The sequence below is a fragment of the Lemur catta genome, chromosome 21, assembly GCF_020740605.2.
Source record: "Lemur catta isolate mLemCat1 chromosome 21, mLemCat1.pri, whole genome shotgun sequence".
In the NCBI taxonomy this organism is placed as follows: domain Eukaryota; kingdom Metazoa; phylum Chordata; class Mammalia; order Primates; family Lemuridae; genus Lemur; species Lemur catta.
The window spans coordinates 28600435-28622031 of record NC_059148.1 but is presented as its reverse complement, the minus strand read 5'-3'; the positions used below and the strand labels follow the sequence as shown (position 1 = coordinate 28622031).

The following is a 21597-nucleotide window of genomic DNA, read 5'->3' as shown; positions in this document are numbered from 1 at the left end:
CCGACTTGGACTCCGCCTTGAGTGTAGGTGTCCCAGCCGCCATTGCGATGGCCCGTGTGGCCCCTGCAGCAGCCTCCTCCCTGGCTCCGGGCGCTGTCCTGCCGCCACCGTCCCTTCTCCACAGGCAGCGGGTGGGGCGACAGGACCGCACTCAGCCCGCGGGGCTTCCCACCGTGTCCTGAACGGAACCCCAGCCCCTCTCCCCGACTGCACCCCCGACCTCCCGGGGGCTGCCTCGGGGACCCCATCTGTCCTCGGGCTGAACTCTGCGGGGCCCGCTGAGACCTTCTGGGAGCATTGGCCGGCACTCGGTGGTGTCTCGGTGACCATGGCAACCCCCCTGGCACCAGCCCTGCGTGTCGGGCTGTCGTGGGAGCCTGCTGGGCCAGGGGGTGCCAGGCCTGGGCCAGCGCTGCCAGCGTGGGGGCCTGCAGGGGGTGTCGCTCTCCGGAGCCCGACAGGGGTCAGGGGCCTCCTCCAGGGGTCAGGCTTTGGGGGGATCGTGTGCAGTGGTGGCTCCTGGGTGACCCCTGTGGCCAGTTAAACCGGGGGGAGGGGCGATGTGAGCAGGAGAGGTTGGGAGGCCCCCAGTGCACCTGTCCCCCGGGCCATCTGCCACCCTCCTGGCCAGTTTTCAGCCATTTTCACGTTTCCCCACCTGTTACTTGTAGCCTGGCCACTGTGCTGGGTCGAAGAGTGTCCTCGCCCCCAGTTCACGTCCACCCAGAACCCCAGAATGTGGCCTGGTTTGGAACAGGGGCTTTGTGGGTGTGATTAGTTGCGGTGAGGTCATGCGGGAGTGGGGGGGCCCTGCTCCAGTGTCCGGAGAGGACACAGACGTCAGGACGCTGGAGAAGGCCTGTGACAACAGAGGTGGACACTGGAGGGATGTGACTGCAAGCCAAGGACTGCTGGGAGGGAGGCGTGGGACAGATGGCTCCTCGGAGTGCCCAGGAGGAACGCGACACCTTGATCTTGGAGCTCTGGTCCCTGGAACGTGAGAGAGTAAATGTGTGTAGTGTGACCCCCGTGTGTGGTGCTTCGTTGGAGCCACTCTCGGAAACTAACATGGCTGTCGTCGCGCTCGCTCCTCTCTGCTCACGCTGTCGCCCCACCCGCCACGGGGCAGCCAGACCCGCTGCTGCCAAGACCCTCCCGTCTCAGCACGAGTGCCACCTCCTGCCCATCCGGGAGGCTTCGCACGTCTGCCCCACTCCGACCTGCCGTCTGTGTTCCAGCCGCACCTGCCTCCTGCTGTTTCTTCTGAAGTGCCCACCGCAGGGCCTTTGCACCTGCTCTGCCCGGAGCACTCTTCCCCCAGGAATCTGTGGGGCTCCTCCATCTCTTTGCCATCTGAATCTAAGTCATCTCATTTAGAACTGGACCCTGTCCCCTCCCCCCATCTCTCTCCCTCTCGCCTTTGTTGTTTCCTAGCTCGTGTCACCTCTGATAAACTATGGTTTTATGTGTTTATCCTGCTGCTGCTTGTCACCCCTGCTGCGATGGACACGCCACAAGGGCAGGGGCTTCTGTCTCTGTTCCCTGCAGTGCTGGGCACACAGTGGGCGCCTACTGTTGGACCCTGGCTGGGCACGGCCTCACCTCACGCCCGGTGCCCTGTTGGGGATCTCAAGTCCGTCCGTCCGTGTGGCTGACACCTTTGCCCTGGCCTGTGGCCCCCTCCCGCTCCCCCAAGACCTCCCAGGTCACTCTGCGGGCAGCCACGACTGTCCCTTGCTAGCCCTGAGCGTGGCTCCTGAGCCCTGGGGTGGACAGGAGCCCATAGTGAGGCCCGGGGTGGCTGGGGTGTAGGAGAACCGAGTTCTGGCCACTTCAGCCTTCACACCTCCATTGCCCCATCCATAAAATGGGCACAGTCAGATCCTGTCTCGAGGCCGTTCCGGGGGTTAAGTGGGGTCATGCCTGGAGGCGCCTATTGCCTGGCGCTGAGCACGCAGTCGGGTCGGCGCTCGTTGCGGTTTGCAGGTTGCTGTGTTGATGTCATCGGTGCCTTTTCCTGGAGGAAGGTTGGGGACCTCGCAGCTGGGCGACCCCAGGGGCTGGGGAGGAACTTTAAGCCCGTGTTCCCACGGGTGGGTGGCCTCCGCACACCTCCTCCGCCCCAGGGAGCAAAGCTCCGTGGGGCCCAAATCGGCTCCCGGGCAGCTTTCTGGGGGGTTCCCAGGGCCCGTGAGGCACGTCTGCGATCTGCCAAGAGGGGACACCCCAGTTAACTCTGGGAAACCCGGGACTTGGGACACTTCTGCGTTTGTTGGGAGGAGTTCCTCTGTCACTCTCCCCTCGGTTTGTGCATCTGTAGAATGGGGTGGCTGCATTCCCTGCCAGGTAGGGGAGTGGACGCTCGGGGGGCCACTATGACGAGGATGCCACTGTGCACACACACAGCCACGGGGGCTGTCACAGCTGCCTGTGGCGGGGGCTTGGGTGGGACGCCGCGAGCCTGCCGCTGGCTGGGGCTCCCTGGGCACTGGGGGGGGGGCACACACTGGGGGGCTTAGTGGAGCCGCTCTGCAGGTGTCCTGGAGTGGGGGGCCCGCCCCACCTTGGTGCCCGCTGTCTGGGCAGGGAGGGCAGAGGCGAGGGTGTCCCAGAGACGGCCCTGAGCTGGCGGGGCATGTGGCAAGCTCGCCTGGCGCCTGTCCTGTGTTAGTGCATTTAAGCCTCATAACTCGGGGTGGCCAGAAGAACTGTTTCTCCCTGTTTACACAGGGGGAAACTGAGGCACAGAGAGGCATTGTCATTGCTTCAGGACACAGCTCGCAAGCAAGGTCCTTCCTTGGCTGCCGGTTGTCATGGGCAGGGCCTCTTCTGGGGACAGTCCTGGGTCCACTGTGTGCCCAGCCCTGGGCATCGCGGCCCACACCTCTGCCCCGAGCCCGCCTGCTCCCCTCGGGGTCGCCGTCGCGGCTCCCGGGCTGCGGCCGGCTCTGCCTGCAGGAAGCTGACGCCGCCTGTCTTGGCTGCTCCCTGCTCGGCTATAAATAGCAGCCGCAGCGGCGGGCAGGAAGCTGCATCTCCTGGCACCTGGGCCTGGCTGCGGCCCCTTTCCGCAGCACCTCGTGGAACCGTGCGGCCCCCGCGGGGACGCCGAGGTGGAGACGTGTGCACCAGGTTTGCTGTGCGACCTTCAGGCCCTCGCTGCCCTCTCTGTGCCCTGAGCCCCCGGCCGCATGTCCGGGGCTGCAGAGAGCGCCGCTGGTGTCCGGAGGGGCAGAGGGCACCGCGCGCAGTTTGACGGTGAGAAGCGGGTGCGTGGCTTTTGCCTTGGAGAGAGCGGAGTTGAGTTGGGGGGGAATGGCGGGGGGGCTTCCCGGAGGAGGTGGGCCCTGTCTGGATGCCAGGTCGGCCGGTGGGTGGGTGGAGGAACGTGGCGAGGTGGGACTGCCGGGAGGGCCCGGGACTGTAGCAGGGGGCACTGGGCATCCCAGACCCGTCCCCGCTGCTGGGTTGCTGTGTGGTTTTGCACAACCTCTCTGGGCCCTGTGAAATGAGCGCTGCACCCCCCAGACCCGCCGGCAGGAAAGAGCTGCAAAGGGCTTTGAGCCAGGAGAGCGTTTCGTCATCGTGCCTCGGCATCCGTGAGTGTCGTGACAAGGACTGTTGCGGATGCCTTTGTCTTGTCTCTGGGCGGGGCTTGCCCTGACCCTGCCTGGGCTGTCCCGGGGGCCCTGGGTCCTGAGTGCGGGTCCCGGAAAGTGTGGTCAGCAGCAGCTGGGGGGAGGGTGCTGACCCACGCCAAGGACGTCCCAAGTGGCTTTGGTGGCCTCTGGCTCCCCTGCTGACGTCTCTGCCCGTGCGTTCTGACGTGGTGAGGGCTCGAGCTGCTGGACTCTGGATGTCCTCCCAGCCACGGGCGTCCTGCTGCGGTTCAGTTGTCCCTCGCAAAGCCTCCTGCCGCCAGGCGTCCCGGTGACTCGTGTGGGCTTTGCCGAGTTCATTCTTGGCCTGGAACGCAGGGACGCGAGGAAGTGTAGGTCCCCAGGGTGGATCTGCTGCGTCTCCCTGTGCCTCTCGCCGGAGCGTGGGGTGTACGGTGGCCAGAGACAGTGTTGCTCACGAGTATCAATGGAGGAGTTTTGTGTTGTTAACCTAGAGAGGAAGTCTCTGGTGCGAGGCCACCGGGCGCTGCCTGATTCACTTTTCTTGTTTTGGGAGACAGAGTCTCCCTCTGTTCCCCAGGTTAGAGTGACGAGGCGTCATCACAGCTCACTGCAGCCTCCGAGTCCTGGGCTCCAGCGATCCTCCTGCCTCAGCCTCCCCAGTAGCTGGGACTACAGGCATGAGCCACAACACCTGGCTAATTTTTTCTACTTTTAGTAGAGACGAGGTCTCGCTCTTGCTCAGGCTGGTCTCGAACTCCTGACCTCGAGCGATCCTTCCGCCTCGGCCTCCCAGAGTGCTGGGATTACAGGCGTGAGCCACCGCGCCCAGCCACGTTTTTCATCAAAGGCTGGACTCCGAACCATTGGGGACATGTAATCACCATGCAGGTGACAGCACTTGGGGTGCTTGCTCATGCCATGTGGGGATGGGGTGTCACATGAACCCCCAGAATTGCCTGTTGGAGTTCTGTGTCTGTGGGTGGAGCCTTGGGAGTTCCCGGGAGGCCCGGAGAGTTTTGGTTTTGGAGCCTGTGGTTAGCAGGGTACCGCCCCTCCCAGGTGTCCTGACCCCCCGGGAGCTGGGAATATATCCTGTCACAGCGCAGAGGGGAGTTGAGGTTGCAGATGGCATTAAGGCTGCTAATCAGCTGACCTTGAGCTGGGAGATGATCCCGGCTCATCCGGGGGCCGTGTAATCACAGGGTCATTAGGGGAAGGAGGCAGGAGGGCGGAGGCAGAGAGGTTGGAAGAGGCTGCCCTGCTGGCTTTGTGGATGGGGACGGGACGGGGACGGGACGGGGCCGTGAACCGGGGAGTGCAGGCAGCCCCTAGAAACAGAAGTGAGGGGCAGAGTCTGCCCTGGAGCCCCCGGAAGGGGCGTGGCCCTGCCAGCGTTAGCCCGGTTAGATCCAGTGCAGACTTCGGACCTCCAAAGCTGTGAGATGACAGATATGTGCTGTTTTAAGCCACCAAGTTTGTGGTCATTTGTCACAGCAGTGAGAGGAAGCCCTCGCGGAGCCTGCGACTCCCCTGTGACTCCCCAGCGGCCAGGAGCAGGGTCACAGGTGACGTGGCCATGCGGAAGGTGACTGTGTCCCTGCTGCTGGTGACTTTGGAATTAGGTGACCACCCGGTCTCTTGGCCTTAACCTGGGGCTGTGGCTGAAGGACCCAGAAGAGAGGGCCGTGCAAACTGTTACGGGCTGTGCCGGTGGAGAAGCAAAATGCAAAGAAATGCCCGGAAGCGGCGAGATGACCATTGGGAGCTTTGGGGTGGGGGGAAGGTGACGTGAAATGGCGCATGTTTCCTTTTTTTCTTTTTTAAAAAATTCCTTTAAATCCAGTTGGAGTACCTGGTCCTAGCGGATGGTCAGGAAAAAAAGTGTCCCCAGCATGTCCTGTGAGAAGCCACAGTTGGTTCTCCTGGCCGGGTCTCCCAGGTGGGGTCTCCGGTGCTGCGACCTGTCCCCAGGGGGCAAGTGTTGCAGATTTTCAGAACAGCCGGCGATGCCACATGCCGCTTCCTTCCAGCTGTATTGAAAAGAGGAGGACAGTGGCCCACACCTGCCCCGAAGGCCTCTGGGCCTGGGTCCAGAAACCCATGCCGGGGATTAGTGCAGCTGGATCCTTAGGTGGGGACAGGTTCCCCCTCACCTGCCTGAGGGCGCTCCAGAGAACAGGCCCTGGGGACTGCCGGCTTGTCATGGACCGTGTGGGGTCCGGGGGACAAAGAGGTGGAGAGGGGAGAGGGGCGGAGGGGGGTCGCACTGGCCAACCTCAGTCCGGGAGGCCGGGCTTGGGGCTGCAAGGTAAGGTGGCTGCCTTTCATTAAAAAAAAAGAAATTATAGGTGACATTCGGGTCACCTGAGTCCCCTCCCTGGAGGCCACCACCTCTCACTGGGGTGTGGGCTTTTCTAACTCACGTTTTCATGTCCCCACGGCCTCTGTGGGTCTCCCTGCACGGCCTGGGGCCCGCCCCAGCGCGGAGCCGGCAAGATCCGTGTGGACCCGTCGTTCCGTGCGTGCCACGCCGCCGTCGGCTGTTGGGTGAGCCGTCGCGATCCGCCGGTTTTGTAGGTCAAAAGTGCTTGAGTGTGGACAGCTTTTGACATAATCCAACCCGGTGGTTCCCTCTCCCTGGCTGGGCAGGCGGCAGACCCGGTGGTTCTGAGCAGGGACCTGCGGCCTAGGCTCCCTCCCCCACCGCCTCTTACCAGCTGTGTTGTTCTTGCAAGGCTCTGTGCCTCAGTTTCCCTCTGTGTAAAATGAGGACCAAGACAGCACCTACCTTCTAGTTTTGTTGTTGTTTTGGGAATTAGAAGGGTAATATACGTTGCATCTGGAACCATGTCATTAGCTATAATTATTCTTATCTTTATGATCATGGTTTTTCGAGGTGCGTTGGTACAATTAAATCCGGTTGGCTAATTTTAGCCTCTGTGTAGTGTTTGTCATGGCGTACGTGGCGCGTGATGGCTGTATTCCCTGGCGACGGCCCCCTGGGCTGGCCCCAGTGTTTGCTGCAGGAAGAGGCCGCCGTGGACCTGTCATGAGCACCCCTGGGTGCCCGTGTGCTGTGGCGGGCGGAATCTCCAGCTGGCGGCTCCCCCGGCCGGTGCCAGCGGGTGCTCCGAGGTGGCTGCCCCGGTGGCCCTCTCTCCATTGAGGTGCGCGTGCCCCCTGCCAATCCTTGCCCGTGGGAGCCACCCCGGGGCCAGGCTGGGCATGTGGTTTGGCAGCTGCCTTACAGAAAGGATGGGTTTTTTTTTTTGATTTTCAGAAGCAGAACAAATGTGTTCTCTGTAAGTTGGAAAATTAAGCGGTGAAAAGCTTGCGCATAAAAAATACGAGCACGTTGCAACCCCTCCCCGCCCCCCCTCCCCCGACCGTCAGCATCCCTGGAGCAGCGTGTGTGGATTCTGAGGAAAGGGAAGCATCCGAACCTCCCCGGCAGCAAGTGACCTCGGGAGTGGGGGGGCCGTGAGGCAGAGATTCTGGGGCTCCCACTCTGCACCCAGGAGGTCGGAATCTTCAGTGGGGCTTTGAGTCGTGGGACTAGGGTTCGAGTCCTGCCTCTGCCCTCCGTTAGCTGTGTGACGTGGGGCAGAAACTTGACCTCTCTGAGCCCTGTGACCTTTTCTCCTTGAATGAGCCCTGCAAGGAGGCCGTGCACACAGTAGGTGCCCGACTGATGCTTGTGTGCCTACGGCAGGGACAGCAGGGTTTCTCAGCCCGGGCGCTGCTCACGCAGCGGGGGGCTGGGTCATTCTCTGGTGGGGCGTCCTGTGCGTCGTAGGAGGTCGGCAGCACCTTCCCTTGTGCGCCGATGCCAGCGGCAGCCCCCATGCCCTTCGGCACAGCCCGAAATGTCTCCAGACAGTGCCCACTGCCCCTCTGGGGGGCACAGTCGCGCCCCTAGACCACTGCGGACAGGACGGGATCTGAGAGAGGCTCGCGGGAGGCCAGAGGGGCCCCACGAAGGAGTTTCCCTTAGAGCCTGTGCCCAGTGCGTAGATTTTATTGGCCCAAATTCTTTCATTAAGTACCTGCTGTGTACTTCCCCCAGGTGTGCGGGGCACTCGGCCCGCCCAGCCCTGCCCACTCCTGCCTCAGTTTCTCCCTCTGTGAAATAGGGTAAGTGTCATCCTGAGGGTTGCAAGTGATCCAGCGAGGAGCTCTGTCACCTTTGGGCTGGCCGTTGCCGTTCTGGGCCTCGGTTTCCCCATCTGGAGAACGTAGTTTATAGCAGCACTTACCTCCCGGCTTACTGGGGGGGTCAGGGAGGCTGTGGTGTGTGCACAGGCCTGTCCTCGGGGTCCGCTCAGCCGGCTGTGTGGTGGGGGTGGGGACTCTCCGTGCCTGGCCGTGTGGGTGGGGGTCTCCACATGCGGCGGGGGGACTTGGTGGCCTTTCTCCCCGGGCCCCCGAGGAGCTGGCTCAGCAGAGACCCTAAGGGGATTAAGTGGGTTCATTTGATCCCGAATGTGAACTTTAGCAACCGGCTTATCTCCTTGGAGATGAAAGCCAGGCGGGCGCTGAGCCACCTGGCCCACGCGGAGGGTGTGGGATTTTATCCTCCGCGCCCGCCCTGTGGCGTCCAGTCCTTCGCTGCGAGCCGTAGCTGGGGGGGCTGGCGGGGTGTGTGTGTGTGCTTTCTACGCCCATCTGACCGCGCAGGCACATGCCGGATTAGCTCATCGGATCCTCTCGGCTGGCTCGTGAGCCAGAGGCGAGCATCATTTCCCCCGGGTTACAGGCGAGCAGCTAAGGCTCAGAGAGGCTAGCCAACTTGCCCAGTGCCACACAGCATCCTGACCACCCCTAGCAATATTCACAGCATATACTGAAATTCCTCCTTAGCACGACTTGACTTTACGCGGCATTAACAACCACCGCCACCACCAGCGCAGCGCGGAGGGAGCCAGAGGAAGGAGCTGCTGGCTCCCACCCGAGATGAGTAAGCGCGGAGCCGGGAGAGGTGAGATCAGAGCTTTGCGGTGCTGGCAGCGTGGGAAAGTGATGCTGAGAAAAATAGCGAGTGTTTGCATTGGGTCTGGCAGGTGTTTTCATGGCCGGGTCATTTGACAATTGTGTGGGGAGGGGTGGCTTTTATGGAGGGGGACGGTCCCTTCGGCTGAGCGCCAGTCATGGGATAAATACATCCCTGTGCGTTTCTGAGATGATGGGGGAACGTGGGGACCCTGCCGTGGAGGCCCCTCTGCCCTAACAAGCCCAGAACCAACAGGAACAATAGTAATGATGACCTGCTGTTATTTGGGGGCGGGCTCTCTGCATTCATGACAGTGACAATAATAATAATACGCCGTGGGGGATGGGACGAGGACCCTAGAGACCCTCTGTTTCTGTATCATTGATAATGGCAGAAAGAACTTGAATGGCAGAGTGGGCACTGTGGGGGACATTCACCCTGTCACCGTCTGGCTTGGATGCCTGTGGTAGCCTCTGCCTGGCCCCTGAAGCCATCCTTGTCCCCACTGTCTGTTCTCCAAGTCACAGCCTGAGGGATCCCACCACAGGGACAGCGAGACCCGCCAGCCGGCCTCTGGTCCCACATGGTCTGTTCGCTTCCCACTGCTCTGAGGATAAATCCAGAGGCTGCCAGGGAGCTGCCCAGCCCGGCCCCGGCCCCGGCCCTGGCCCCGCCGCGTGCCTCTGCACCTCCGGGCCTTTGCACTTGCTGTCGCCCCCGTGCCTGGAATGCTTCTCGCTGCAGATCCGCGTGGCTGTGTCCCCGCTGCCACTCAGGGCTCACTCAGGTGCACCCTCGGGAGGCTCAGGGTGACACAGAGGGACTCAGAGCAGAGGAGAGGTAGGTCCGGCAGGAGGGGACCTGCCCAGCCCTGGGCTCCCCGGGGGGCCTCTCTCCTGCCAGCTGGCGCCTTTCGCTGGCTGAATTCCACATCAGCAAATAACTAGTTATTATGGTTATTTTATATTTTTTTTTTACAAATTTTAAAATTATACCTCATGTCTTTGTGTATGTCGCACTTATATGTACTTTGGCATGTCGCGTTTCTGTGTTACTTACAACACGCTTGCTCTTCTCATTTTAAGAACATGTGAAGGGTCTGTCCACACGACGGACTATTATACAGCCGTAAAAATGAGTGAGGTGCAGGCATGGTCGAACCTTGCCGTCGTGCCGAGTGGAGGAAGGCAGACACAAAAGGCCACGTGTCATGTGATTCCACTTATGTGAAATGTCCAGACTAGGAAAATCCACAGGGACAGAAAGATGAGTCGTTGCCCGAGGCCAGAAGGAAGGTCGTGGGGAGAAACTGATGTTGCCGGGGCTGCTTTCTGGGGCGGTGCAGAGGTTTTGGAACGAGCTAGTGCTGACGGTGGCTCAGCATCGTGAACATACCAGATGCCACTGGATTGTGCACTTGGTAGTGGTTGCTTTTATGTTATGTGAATTTCATCTCAAGAAAAAATTTGGGGAACTAGAAAAGATGACAGTAGCCCCCCATTATCTTGCGGGGCTACTTTGCAAGACCCCCAGGGGACGCCTGAAACCTTGGATAGCACTGAACCTGCCTCACATATGCTGAGTCTTTTCGAGTACGTATACGCCTATGAGGAAGTGTAATTGCCAGGCGAGGCGCAGGAAGAGATTGACAGCCATCACTGATCACAGAACGCGGCAGTGACAACCGTGTGCAGCACTGTTCCTCCTGCACCTGGGCACCGTGGTCAAGTTAAACGAGGGTTCCTTGAGCACAGGCGCTGCAGTACTCCTGCGAGAGCCCCGTCACCAAGACGGCTACCAAATGACTCAGGCGGGAGGTCCACAGCGCGGGTCCCCTGGACAAAGGGAGCAGTCACGTCCCGGGCTGGACAGAGCGGGATGTCGCGAGATTTCATCCACAGTACTTAGACTGGCAGGAAATTTAAAACTTCGATTGTTTCTTTGTGGAGTTTTCCACTTAATATTTTCAGGTTGGGTGTGGTGGCTCACTCCTGTAATCCCAGTACTTTGGGAGGCTGAGGTGGGAGGATCGCTTGAGCCCAGGAGTTTGAGACCAGCCTGGACAACATAGTGAGACCCCATCTCCAAAAAGATAATTAGCCAGGTATGGTAGATGCCTGTGGTCTCAGCTGCTTGGGAGGCCGAGGCGGGAGGATCGCTTGAGCCCAGGAGTCTGAGGCTGTGCTCCAGCCTGGGTGACAGAGTGACATTCTGTCTCCCCTGCCCCACAAAAAATAAACAAAAAAATGTTCTCAGACTGCAGTTAACCACAGATAACTGAAAATGCAGAAAGCAATGCCTCAGCTGGCGGAGAGGGGACCACTGTACGTATTTATTAAGCTCTTACTGTGTGCTGGGCACTTTGTAGGCATTTGCTCATCGAGTCTCTGAGTCAGCCCTGTGAGGTGAGAATTTCCATCTTACAGGCGTGGAAACAGGCTCAGAGATAGCAAGCAACCTGCCCAGGGTCACAGAGCTAGAAGGCAGTGGTGCTGGGATTTGAACCCGGGTCTCAGACCCCATCCTGAGGTCACAGGGGCTGTGCTCTGTGGTCTCCCTGCAGGCTGAGCCCAGCCAGGGAGTAGACAAACCCTGTGCCCGGGTTGGGGCTCTGCTGCCGGCCGCCCACCACCCCTGAGCCACTGCCTGGGGTGGCAGGCGGGTTTGCGTGGGTCTGGCGTGGCACGGAGACACTGAGGCCAGTTCGGGGTTCAGCCTGTGTGTGTGGAGCGTAGCTTGCCTGTGGGGCCCCCAGGCTCACGTCCCTCGTCCCCCACCCCCACCCCGGCCACAGAAGCAGGGACTTTGCAGCACAGGCCCGGCAGGGAATCAGTGAGGCTCAGTCTTGCGTGGGCGCCGGGGTTGTTTGCAGTTTCCACTGAGTTTCCGGCTCTGACTCAGGTCCCCTGCCCAGCCCTGGTGACCTGGGCTTCTGCTGAGCTGAGCTGGGCTCTCTGGGACGTCACAAGGACAGGCAAGGCTGTCCTTCACTGCGTCCTTGGGCCTCGGTTTTCCCTCCTGTGCGATGGGGCAGCAAGGGCCGCACCTGTTGGCGGGTTGGTGTGGAGGGAGGGGGTGCAGACCCCAGGGGGTGGGAGCAGGTGGGGCCTCGGGGGGCAGCCTGTGCCCCACACCCCCTCCAGGCCAGAGGCTCCCGCAGAGCCCCGGCAGTGGGGGATCGGGTGGGGGCTGCTGTCTCCGGGTGCTTCTGTTCTCCCTGGCAACCGACGCCAGCCTGGTGGGTGGCCGGTGGGCACCAAAGCCTACATCTTCTGCTGGCGGGGGGCGGAGGGACACTCATTCATCCCAGTCCTCTGTTGTCACCGCCCTCGGAGGCTCTGGCCCCCTCCCCCAGGCCCTGATTCCAGGTGTCCAGGTGCTGGGACATTGGCTGGTGTCTGGGGGGGGTTGGGGGCTGGATGTGGGGCCCCGGCGACCCTGGTGGCGAGTGTCACTGGAGCACCGCTGCGTCAGGCCGTACATCTGTTTTCAGGGCAGCCGCCGTGGCATCCCGGGTTCACAGATGGGGACCCTGAAGTCCAGAGGAGCAGGACAACGTCCTTGGGCTCTCAGAAAGGGCAGCGCTGGGGTCTGGGCTGAGTTTAGCCACCTGGTCATTGTCAGACCTGCCAGAGGAGCAGCCCCTGGAGCGCCTGCCCGGCGAGGGCCTGACGCAGCTGGGCTTTGATCCGGGTCTCGGGCCAGATCCGGGCCGCCTGGGCACTGGACGGTCTGCCCCTCGCGGGCCTCTCTGTCCCCACCGTGCAGGCGCCGCTGCAGGATGGAGCAGGTGCCCCTGGGAGCAGGCCGGGTGCTGGGGCTGGGTCTGTGCCCTGCCCGGGTCCGGGGCCAGTGCAGGGGAGAGGACGTGGAGGGCTGGGGGGAGTAGAGGGTGGGGGAGGGGAGGTCAAGTCAGTGTGAGCCCCTCCCCCATGTCCCCTGGGCCCCTGGTGACAAATCTCTTTCGCCATCTCTTGACCCAGGCAATTAATTGCTTCTGGCAGATGGTGCCCTGCTCTCGGGCAGCCCCCGCCCCTGCAGCGTCCAGCGCTGACCGGCTCCTGGGCGGGGACTCGGGCGGAGGCCTGGGGGGCGCGGCGGGGGGCCCGGGCCGGCAGCCGCCTCGGGGAGAAGCCAGCAGCCCTCACTTTGGGACGCTCGCGCATCTGCGGGGCCAAACCTCAATTGATCTTCACAGTGAGCCCGTGAGGCAGGTGCTGTGATGTTCCTCCTACACACAGGGCCGCTGAGGGCATAGAGAAGCTTCCGGAAGCTTTCATTTCATCTGGCTTTCCGTAGAGCCCACTCTCTCATCTCCCAGCCCGCCGGGGACCCCAGGGCAGGGGGTGTCCGGCAGAGGCGGCATCGTGTGGGCAGAGCGGATGCCGGGTGCAGGTCTCAGCTCCTGGGACCCTGGGCCAGCTTCCTGCCCCCGTCGGCACAGGGTGGTGGTGCGTGGCGGTGAGGGGGACACGAGTTAGCAGGCGTAAGGGGCCTAGCGTTGTGCCGGGCACAGGGGGGCCCTCGGGAGCTGAGCTCCAGGCCCCGGGGCTGTCGGTGTGGTGGGGTCACGGGCCAGACAGACAGGTGGACGGACAGATGGCCTCTCTGTGCCGCTGTCTTGGGCCTCCGGGCCGGGACTGCGCTTGGCCGGCAGCCAGTCCGCAGCCCCCCGACTCCCGCGCCCCCCGGAAAGCGGTCGGTAGCGGCTCCTTCCCGGCCCACACCCGCCGCGAGGGGCGGTTTTGAGAAGCACGTTCTGGGCTAAAGCCGGGCAGAGGCCCGACGCCCCGATCCCATCCTGTTTCCCCACCCCTCACTGGCCGCGTGATCTTGGGCGGGTGGGCCTCAGTTTGCCTCTCTATGAAGTGGGGTCAGGGTAGTGTCCACCTTGTTGTTTTTGCCAGGTGGGCCCCACCCCGGTCTCTGTGCTTGGCGCCCGGCAGGTGGACTTGGGGGGCAGGGCTGCTCCTCATTCTCCCCCACCGTGTGCCCCTCCCATCGGATGGTGTGTGTCCCCCTTTGGCTGGGCCACGTCCCCGCCTCCCCTAAGTGTCCTCCCCTGGCCCCATCCGTGCGCGGCCATGCTGCCGGCCCCACTGGCCTTGGTCTGGCGCCCCCGACCCCGCTGCGGGGAGGGCTGGGAGGGAGAGAGGCTCCTCCCGCCCCCTGCCCGCCCTGCCCGCCCGCGGCTGCCACAGTCCAGCAGCGACCGAGACCTTGGTGAACTGCCCGTGATTGCTGCTCTGCAGCTGCAAGGAGAGCTTGCCCAGGGGCGGCCGCCTCAGCTGTCACTGGAGAAGGAAAATAAAATGTCCTGGTGGCTTCCAAATGCAAGGGCTGCAGAGCCAGCCTCCCTCCCGCCCCGGCTGTCTGCACCGCTCGCTGCCACAGGGACAGGGACCAGGCGGGTACTGGCCCCCCGGGGCAAGGGAGGCTCCCTGTTTACTCAGACCACCCTGGAAAACATGCCACTTCGGGGGCCTGCCGAGGGAGTGGCCAGTGTGGCCCCCAGGGGGCCGGGCTGAGCCCAGCTTGTGTGACCGCACGTGGGGTCTTTGCCCTGTGCCCGGGGGCCGGGAGCCGGCTGCTGCAGGCCTGGTGGGAAAGCCTGGAGGTGCTGGGGTCCAGCAGGCAGGCGCTTGCCCGTGTGGAGGCTGGAGCCTGGTGGAGGCTGGAGCCCGGTGGAGGCTGGAGCCAGTGTGGAGGCTGGAGCCTGCATGGAGGCTGGAGCCTGGTGGAGGCTGGAGCCAGTGTGGAGCCCGGTGGAGGTTGGAGCCTGCATGGAGGCTGGAGCCTGGTGGAGGCTGGAGCCTGCATGGAGGCTGGAGCCCGGTGGAGGCTGGAGCCAGTGTGGAGGCTGGAGCCTGGTGGAGGTTGGAGCCCAATAGAGGCTGGAGCCTGTGGTTCTGCTCCTCTCAGGGAGAGGCTGAGGCTGGCCTGGGGGAGGGAGGAGATCGATACCTCCACGGAGTCCTCCAGGACTGAAGCGGTGGCGTCCTCACTGGCCCTGCCTCACTCTCTCCACTCAGTTATTTGTTGGACCAGAGGGTCCCAGTGTGCTGCGGTTGAGGTCCCTGCTCTAGTTGCTGCCTTGGACGTCTTGCTCACTTATTGGGGCACACGTGGGGCGTTTGGGTGTGGGTGGGTGTGACCATGGCCCCCAGCACGCAGCAGGGGCTCTGTCCCGTTTGCTGACGGGCTGGGGGTTGACAGTGCTCCGATTGGAGCAGGACAGCTGCCTCTGGGCTGGAATCCTGGCCGGCTCTGCCCTCCTGCAGCTGTGTGGCCTTGGGTGGTGGCTCCTGGTCTCTGAGTGTGGCAGACGAACGGCCTCTGTGGCTGGGGTGAACCGGGCGGGCTTCCCAGAGGAGGAAGAGGTGGTGCTTGTGCCAGTTCTGGGAGGGCAGAGAGCTGGGTGAGGGGGCATTTGGCCGAGTTGAGGGCAAAAGCCAAAGCCGGGAGGTGGCCCTTCTGGGGCTTGTTTGGGGGCTGGCGAGGGCGTCAGTGCCAGGTGGGGGCAGGTCTCAGCCGTGGGCTGTGGATGGTTGTGGCGGGCTTGGGGCAGGGCAGGCCTGCAAACGTCCCTCCTGCCTCCCTGCGTCGCTGTGCAGCCGCCGCTGTTTGAGGAGATTCTCTGGGCCCCGGGAAGCCCCACTGGGTGCGGCCCTGTCCCCCCTGAGACACCCAAGGAGGGCCCGTCCTGCCCCGCCTGGCGCTGTGGCTCCCCACGGCCCGACGATCTTGGCCCTGGGTGGAATCCTGGCTCATTCACTTCCTGGCTGTGTGACCTTGGGGGAGTTGCCTCCCCTCTCTGAGCCTCGTGGTGGCCAGGGAGAACCCCCACTGGACCCAGCACTGCCTGAGCCCGTTCCCCTTACAGGACATGCTGCAGGTGGCTGGCCACCGAGGCTTCCGGAAGCCAGGGCCGGGCCGCCGTGGAGACGTGCCCGGGCCCTCCCTTTTCCAGCCTTCCCGCAGGGCCTGTCTCGGGAGCTGCCGCAGATGGCGGGACCCGGTGCCAAGCCTGGGGGCATCGTGGTGAGAGAAAAGCTTAAAAAAGAAAAAAGGGCAGGAAAGAAGCAGCTGGCTTGTTCCCCGTGAGCCGCCCGCAGCTGCCCTTTCAAAGGCTCCTTGGGGTCTGAAAGGCCTGCCAGGCGCTGCAGAGGGCGGCCTCCCCGAGCTTAGCTGGCAGCCCTGGATGGGGGGCAGCAGTGCCCAGCAGGCACCCAGCGCACGCAGTGTGCACACGCTGGCTCCGCGAGCACTTAGTCCACGGCGTTGCCCTGGGCTCAGCACGTTGACCACCGTTCCCATTTTAGAGATGACAAAGTGAGGCTCAGAGAGGTGAAGCTACTTGTCCCAGGTTGCACAGCTAGGAAGGGCTAGAGGCCAGAGTGAAACCCAGGGAGCCCAAGCCCTGCACTCAGCTGCCCCCAGCCTCGTGGAGCCGGCAGCCCTGGCCCCACTAGCCTCGTGGTCCCGTATGGGGTGGGGGAGGGGTTTCCTCAAGGTCCTCTTGACACTGAGGTGTTTGTCGCATGTTCCCGTCCCAGGGCGTGCGGTGGCCGCGTGGTTTCGGTTTGCGCAGCCCGATGACCAGCGATGCTGACTGTCCCCGTGTTCCCGTCGTGAGGTGTCTGCCAAGTCCTCTGCGTGCTTTTCGCCTGGGTTGACTGTCACTTACGAATACCCTTCATGTATTTTGGGTGCTAGTTGTCATTGCGTGACTGTATGGCAACCCAGAAATTCTTGAATGAGACTCGTTGACCCACCTGTCCAGGTGTCGGGGGCCGGGGCCTTGCCAGGTGGGCTGCCTGTAGGAGCACAGTCTGGGTGAGAGTCTCGGCTCCGTCTCTTCCTGGCGGTGGCGTCTTTGGCATGTGACTTTGATTCTCTGCGCCTCGGTCTTCCTCTCTGTCAAATGGGCAGAGAAGCAGTACCTGCCTCTCGGGGATTGTGGAGAAATACTTGGCCTAATGTGCGCAATGCAGGGCCCCGACCCGCAGACATTGTCATCTCTACCTGGGCGTCAGTGTAGTCGTACCAAACACGTGTGCGAAACTTAGTAACAAGACCGTGTTTTCTCTGCAGGTCTCCCTGAGTCTCTGAGGACACGGCCTCGCTGGAGGCAGTTCCTGGTAGGTTCCTGTCTGTCCCCACCTGCTGTCCCCAGGGGGTGCAGGCCTTCTCGTGGGCCGGGGTCTGGAGTGACTGAGGGAGCCAGATTCTGCCTGGCGGATGTGGTGGGGGGCACGGGGGGCTTGGCGTGGCCTCTGGGGACGGGGCCTGGCACCTCAGAGCAGCCCAGGGCAGGGAACAGCTGGGGGGCTTGCGGGGTCCCCCTGGGAGGGGCTGTTTCCTGGCTGAGGGAGAGCGGTGATTTCTAGATGGTTCTGTGACCTGGCACAGAGTGGGTATTCAGCACGCTAATAACACGGATGGGCTTTCTATGTGTCACCCCATTTTGTGACCCCCACAGCAATGCTCCAGAACGGACTGTCATCTTCATTGTACAAATGGGGAAGCTGAGGCACAAGTGGGACCCCTGCGCCAAGTCTCAAGTGCCGTGTGGGTATCTGTGGCTGAGGTTTTGGTGTTTTTTCCAAGCAGCCGGGAGACGTGGCAGAGGAGACAGTGGCATCTTCGGCCCCTGTCCCTGCGCCCGTCGAGTCCCCAGAGTCGTGGGCTCGGCTGGGGGAGGGCAGCCCCCCCACCCCCGGGCCTGGGAATTCGGTCACGTCCCCAGAGACCTCAGCGAGTCGGGTGATTTGGGGAGCAGCGGAAGGCCCCTCCCATGGGGGGATGCAGTGGGGCCCCTGGGACGTGGGGGGGCACCCGGCCCCTGTCTGTGCCAGGGAGGGAAGGGCTCGTTGGCAGGTTTGGCGGCTGGGGCCAGGGCACTGGGTCCCCCCAGGTGGGCTGAGTTATTCCAAGGGTGGGGAGGGGTGTCCGAGGGGCAGAGCCCCCAGCTTGACCTTTGACCTCCACAGCAGGGGTTGAGGTCTGGCACTTTCTGTTCCTCTGGGCTGCCACACACCTCCCACCGTTTGTCCTCCCACCGGGGGCTACACCCAGTGCGGGCCCCCCCTTGCTGCAGGCGGGGACAGGGGCAGCGTCCTGGGAGGGGCAGCGGGTCAGCACGTGCACCCCTGTTGTGCGGAGGGCTGGACCGACGCCCAGGGACAGGAAGGGGCCTCTGAGGCCGCGGTGCGGGAGGAGCATGGGGGGTGGGTTTCAGTCTTTGTCCCCGACACCTGGTCCTGGACAGTGGTCGGCAGTTGCCCCCCCAGCCCCCCAGTCCCCCGTCCCCCCGTCCCCGGGGAGTGACATGTCCTCCCGAGGTGGTTCCGCCCACGGGTGAGCCTCTGGCCGACCTGGGTGTGGGTCCCAGGCAGCCGAGACCCTTCGTGCCTTGGTTTCCCCACTTGCCAAACGGGCCGACGTCCTCCTTGGGTCGTTGAGGGCACGGCGAGGCTGGCACACGCGGGGGCCTGGGCATGTGGTGGGCGCGTGGCTGGATTCTGGGTGCTGGAGACAGAACTGCGAACCAGGCGGAGGAGGGGCTTGGGGGTGTGCGGGTGGGCTGCGGGTGCAGTTTCAAATGGGGCTCAGGATGGGCCTGCCTGAGAAGGTGGCTTTGCGCAAAGACCTGGCGGAGTGGAGGAGGGAGCGGGTGGGCATCTGGGGAGGGCGTCCCGGCAGAGGGGACAGCCACGCAAAGGCCCTGAGGCTGTCGGGAACAGGCCCCTGGCTTGCAGGACTCTGAGCCACCTGGGGGCGTTTTTTTGGGGGAGGCCTCGTTCCTCGGTCCTGAGCCTTCGGGGCCCCCAGTAGGCAGCAGGGAGATCAGCCCTGCAGGTCATCTGGGCCTCGGAGGGAGGGCGGTGGGGGTGACACTGAGTGGGGGGTGGCAGTGCCCCCCGGCGGTCAGCCAGCACAGCTTTCTGCCTGGCGCTCTGGGGGCCTTTGAAGCTGGAGGACAGTGGCCTTGCCTGGGGTGTTCTCCTTCCTCCTCCTCCCGGTCCCCACAGTCTGCGTCTCGGCCTAAGGGGAGCCTTCCTCCCGAGGCTGAGCTACCCGCTTGTCATCCCAGCGGCCCACCCGGCGATAAAAGGGCTTTTTGTCTGAGCACTTAGCTTCCACTCTGGGCCCCGTCCCGCCTCAGGGAGGTGGGGGAGGCACACAGTCGGGTGGGCTCCTCCTTCCCCGCCGCCCGCACCGGGCACTCCCAGGAGCCCCCTTGGCAGGGCCCACGTGGCTCCTCAGCCCGAAGATGGGACCGGCTCGGTGGGGCAGGGCCGTAAGGGAACACTGAGGCAGGGCTGATGCTCTGAGCTCCCCCCACCGGAAGACAGAAGCGCTTTGCAGCCCCTGTGCCCACGGCGCCCGGTTGGCAGCTCGGGGGCCCCTCTGGGACCCTCCTCCCCTGGCAGAGCTGGGAGGGGAGCTGCCACTGAGGAAGAGCCGTGGTAGGTGGAAGGGGCCCGTGAGGCAGGAGGGGACAGACGTCGGGGACTGCAGGGGTAACAGTCTCACAGACGCTGGCCACGCACTTGCGGCAGGCCCCTCTGAGCACCTCGCGGAATTGCCTCATTGACTGCTCAGAGCAAGCCCATGAGGCGGGCGCCATCATCACCCCCATTCTCCAGAGGGGGAAACTGAGGCACAGGGTGAAGTGATGTCCCGGGCTGCAGTGGCGGAGGGAGGGCTTGGCCCTGGGTCGCCGGCTCCACACCCTACCCTGCTGGTGCAGGTCCTCTCCGGCCTCGTGAGCCCTGCAAGTGGGTCCCTTCTCCCTCCTCCTCCCTCTCCCCACTGGCCACCCTCAAATGACAGCAATTAATGGTGCCTGTGATGGTGGCTGAGAGGGGGAGGCTGACAGTGTGTCTGCCTGTGGCCGCCGCCAGTCAGGCCCAGAGGACAGCCCCTCCCGCCGCCTGCCCTGCCGTCACTCACCGGGGAGCGGGAGCTGCCCGCGCAGGCGCAGGGGGGCTGGTGTGGCACCCCCTCCTGCACCCCTCCTCGTCCTTCTATCATAATGATATTTTTCTTTCCTGAGGGGCGCGCTCGGGCCCACCCCTGCCCTGCACAAGTTCGTGTCCGTGTGACGGCTGGAGCCTCCCAGACGCCCTCGTCCGCCGAGACACCCTGTCCTGCAGTGACCTCTCAGTGCACCCGTGCCGTCCTCAGGGCCGGCTCTCCCCGGGGCCCCATGCTTTTGTCTCTGCCTTCCTGGACAGCAGGCGTCAGTTAAATGCCCTTGCCCCAGGCCGGGGCCCCAGCGGGTGGGCGCACTGCAGTCGGTTTGTCCCCTCCCCAGCTCCTCTCGGGCAGACGTCTAGGTGTGTGTTGCTCTGTCACAGGGTAAGTGTGTATTTTAATCCCTAAGAAGCTGCCCAGCCGTTTTCTGAAGCGGCTGTCCCACTTCGCGTCCCCGCGGGCGGTGAATGAGAATTCCACTTGCTCTGCGTCCTCGCCAGCACTTGGTATTGTCAGCTTTGCCACGTTGGCTGTTCTAGCAGGTTCCATCGCCGTTTCTGTTACATTACGCTGCAGCGTGTGCCGCGTGTGGGGAGAGGCAGTGGTTCTGTGTTTTGACCTGACGTGTCTGGCACCTGGTGGGACCGTCCGGGTGGCGGGAGGCGAGTGCCCGCCTGCCAACAGTGCTCGCACTGCCTTTTCCTTTCCCGTCTTTGTGCTGTTTCTTCTTGTCGTACTGCGTGGCCGGGACCGCAGGGCAGTGCTGGGTAGCAGCGTTGGGTTTTCTGGGTTAGCTCGCCGTGAGTCGTGTTCATAACGCACCCATTTTACAGGTGAAGCAGCTGAGGCTCTGAGAGGGCAGGTGACCTTCCGCATGGTGAGAGCTGAAACCTGGCACGGCGGGTTGTGCCCTGTCCCCTCCTGCAGGCTAGGAGCGCCGGCTCCATGTGTTGCATTGACGTGTTTGCTGGCCCAGGGCGGGGGCTGGTCACAGCGCGGATTGGTGGCTGGGGGGGCCAGGACCACCCTTCTCTCCCCTCCCTGGGCTTTCCCGTGCTGGAGAGACGAGGCCGTTGAGGAGAGTCTGTGCCTCCCGGCCAGGCGCTGTCCTTTGGCCTCGAGCCCTGTCCAGTGAGTGTCACGTCTCGGCCCTGCTGTCCTGGACAAAGTCTCGCGGGCCTCCCGGGGAGCCATTCTGGATCAAAGCCGGAGCTTGACATATGGGAGCCTGGGAATGAGGGTGGGGACAAAAGAGGGGGCCTCTTCCTCCTCCTCCTCCCTTGCCCGAGGGGTGTCAGCTAAGATGAGTTTTCCGGGAAGGGGGCCCGTAAATTAAATAAGCAATCCCGTAAATAAATAAGTAATGGAGTTAGTGGGGTGCCTAATTACATCAGATTCATAATTACGGATGGGCGCCTGCCCGATAATTGTACTTGTTTTTAATCTGCAGCTCCGACATGTGTCTCCGTGTGTCTCGTGGTAGTCCCTGCCCCCAGCTGCAGGGAGGAGGGGGCGCCGCTTTCGGGGCTCCCAGCGAGCCTAGGTGGTGGTGGGTCCCCGGCAGGGTGTGACCCCGTCCGCCGGCCCCAGGGATCCAGATGGGCTTGTGCTCACGCTGCTGTTGGGTTTATGAACCTACTCAGGTTTTGAAGTTGGAGCAAACGGTGACAATGACAATAGTCCTAACAGGGTTTTTATAATAGTGATCATGCTGCACTTGACATGTTGTAATTTATTTAGTCCTCTAAAAACTCCTGTCAAGTAAGGACTATCGTCATCTCCTCTTTACAGATGAGGAAACCGAGGCGCAGAGAGATTTAGAGTCTTGCCTGGGGTCACACAGCCGGTGAGATTGGAACCCAAGTCATCTGCCCCGGGGCCCGTGTCCTTCCCACCCCAGCCTCCAGGTCCCCCGTGGGAGTGCCGGGCGCAGCGCTTACCATCCACTCTTCGGCTCAAGTGCCCGAGAGGCTGAAATGCCAAAAAGGCCTCGTCGTCCCT

General features: G+C 62.9%; 1 protein-coding gene across 14 annotated transcripts in view; it reads left to right on the top strand.

The window, feature by feature from the left end:
• Window positions 1-21597, top strand: part of NCOR2 (nuclear receptor corepressor 2) — a 187252-nt gene that overhangs the window by 7951 nt on the left and 157704 nt on the right. For 13 of the 14 annotated variants that reach the window (XM_045535005.1, XM_045535015.1, XM_045535014.1 and 10 more), the window contains exon 2: window positions 16708-16754. The exons of the other annotated variant lie outside the window; for it this stretch is intronic. The gene's annotated coding sequence lies outside the window, so the exon portion shown is untranslated. The remainder of the gene's footprint in view (window positions 1-16707; window positions 16755-21597) is intronic. 14 annotated transcript variants of the gene reach the window in all.